Here is a 2,765-nt window from a genome sequence, read left to right as displayed (position 1 = left end):
CGTTTGCTCGGGAAAACCGTAGGGTTGGTTATCCTCTTTCCACAGGGATCAGAACTTCTGCACCGTATACGAGAGAGAAATGTGTCTCTCCCGTGCTTGACCTTTCCGTCACCCGATACACCCACATCACGCCTAGTAGTTCTTGGGACCACTTGCACTTAGCAGCTTCTAACCTCTTTTTGAGGTTTTGCATAATAACCTTATTGGTTGACTCCGCCTGTCCATTAACGTTCAGATGGTATGTTGAGGAGGTAATTCTTTTGATTTTCAGATCTTCGAGAAATTTTGTGGCTTTGGAGCCTATGAACTGTGGCCCGTTATCGCAGGCAATCCCCTTTGGTATTCTGAACCGGCAAATTATATGTTCCCATAGGAAGTCGATCACTTCACGCTCATCGATCTTTTGGTAAGGACCTGCTTCAACCCAATTTAGTGAAGTAATCGGTTAAAATTAAAAGGAATCTTACCTTTCCGGAACCCGATGGCAGTGGACCAACTATATCCATCCCTCATTTCATGAATGCCCACTGGGACAGTACCGAATGTAAGAGTTCTGCTGGTTGGTGAACCAACGGTACAAAGCGCTGACATTTGTCGCATTTCTAAACGAACGCTTTTGCATCTTGTTCCATTCGGGGACAGTAGTATCCTGCCCTAACTAGCTTTAGTACCAATGAATGTGCACCGGGATGGTTCTTGCAAATCCCTTCATGGACTTCTCTCACCACGTAGTCCGCTTCTAAGGCTCCTAGACATCGGGTCATCGTGACTTGGTACGATCTCCTATACAATTGCCCTCCCATAAGGCAGTAACGAGGCGATTTTATGCATAGTGCCCGGGACGCCTTTGGGTCTTCGGGCAACTTGCTATGCCGAAGGTATTCTACAAAACCATTCCTCCAGTCCCAGACTAGGTTGGTTGTATTCACTTCACAAGAGCCGTCCACATCTAGCTTCCCAATGTTGATTTCCCAAGTTCTCCGAGTCAGTTTACTCAAAACGAGATCCTCTAAATTGAAATAATGAAGATTGGCCCTCCGATTATAGTATCTCTTCATCCTTCACTTTTGAGCCACCATCCTTACATGTGCAAAGTCCCTGTATTCATCGAGCAGGTCCAACTTTACCAACAATTCCTCGTTATTCATTTCTTCATTTGATTGGGAAAACCGTAGGGTTGGTTATCCTCCTTCCACCGGGATCAGAGCTTTCGCACCGTATATGAGAGAGAAATGTGTCTATCCCGTGCTCGACTTTTCTATCGCCCCGTACATCGATAACACGCCTAGTAGTTCTTCAGGCCACTTGCATTTAGCAGCTTCTAACCTCTTTTTGAGGTTTTGCATAATCACCTTATTGGTTGACTTCGCCTGTCCATTAGCGCTCAGATGGTATGTTGAGGAGGTAATTCTTTTGATTTTCATATCTTCGAGAAATTTTGTGACTTTGGAGCCTATGAACTTTGGTCCGTTATCGCAGGCAATCCCTTTTGGTAATCCGAACCGGCAAATTATGTGTTCCCATAGGAAGTCGATCACTTCGCGCTCATCGATCTTTTGGTAAGGATGTGCTTCAACCCAATTTAGTAAAGTAATCAGTTAGAATTAAAAGGAATCTTACCTTTCCGGAACTCGGTGGCAGTGGACCAGCTATATCCATCCCCTATTTCATGAATGGCCATGGAGACAGTACCAAATGTATGAGTTCTGCCGGTTGGTGAACCAACAGTACAAAGCGCTGGCATTTTCGCATTTCTGAACTAACGCTTTTGCATCTTGTTCCATCCGGGGCCAGTAGTGTCCTTCCCTAACTAGCTTTAGTACCAATGAATCTGCACCGGAATGGTTCCTGCAAATCCCTTCATGGACTTCTCTCAACACGTAGTCCGCTTCTTAGGCTTCTAGATATCGGGCCAACGGGCCTTGGTACAGTCTCCTATACAATTTCCCTCCCATAAGGCAGTAATGAGCCAATTTTGTGCGTAATTCCCGGGACGCCTTTAGGTCTTCGGGCAACTTGCCATGCCGAAGGGATTCTACAAACCCATTCCTCCAGTCCCAGACTAGGTTGGTTGTATTCACTTCATAAGAGCCATCCACATCTAGCTTCCCAACTTTGATTTCCAAGGACGACCGGAGTCAGATCCTTTCATCTACACGGACGACCCCAAATTGGCCAATGCATCTGCCTCTACGTTCTCTTTTCTCAGAATGTGTCTGATCGACCACTCTCTTTTCTCAGTATGCGTTCCTTCTTTGCATCAAAAATCACATACACTTGGTTTACTACCAATAGGGAATCACATTTGATCTCTATGACCTCAGAGCCAAGTCCTCGGGCCAGTTCAGGTTCTGCAACCAAAGTCTCATACTCGGTTTTATTGTTAATCAACAGAACAGTCTTAATGTCCTACCTCAAGGTTTCCCCTGAGGGCATGATTACAATCACCTCAAGCCCGAACTCTTTTATGTCGGAAGCTCCATCCATAAACAAGGTCCAAACTCCTGAAGTTATTTTTGAAACCAGCACCGTTTCTTTAGTTGCCAGGGGCATTAACCCGAGACTTAAATCGGCCAAGAAGTCGGCCAGAACCTGTGACTTGATTGCAGTCCTAGGTTTATACTCAATGTCAAATTCACTAATCTCGACTGCCCATTTCGCCTACCGGCCTGACAACTCAGGATTGTGAAGTACATTCCGCAAAGGGAAAGTTGTCACCACGACTATCAGGTGGCACTGAAAAAAAAGGCTAAGCTTTCGATAGG

The sequence above is a fragment of the Nicotiana tomentosiformis genome, chromosome 12, assembly GCF_000390325.3.
Source record: "Nicotiana tomentosiformis chromosome 12, ASM39032v3, whole genome shotgun sequence".
Classification (NCBI taxonomy): Eukaryota; Viridiplantae; Streptophyta; class Magnoliopsida; order Solanales; family Solanaceae; genus Nicotiana; species Nicotiana tomentosiformis.
The sequence above is the reverse complement of the archived record's forward strand: the minus strand, read 5'-3'. Positions refer to the sequence as shown.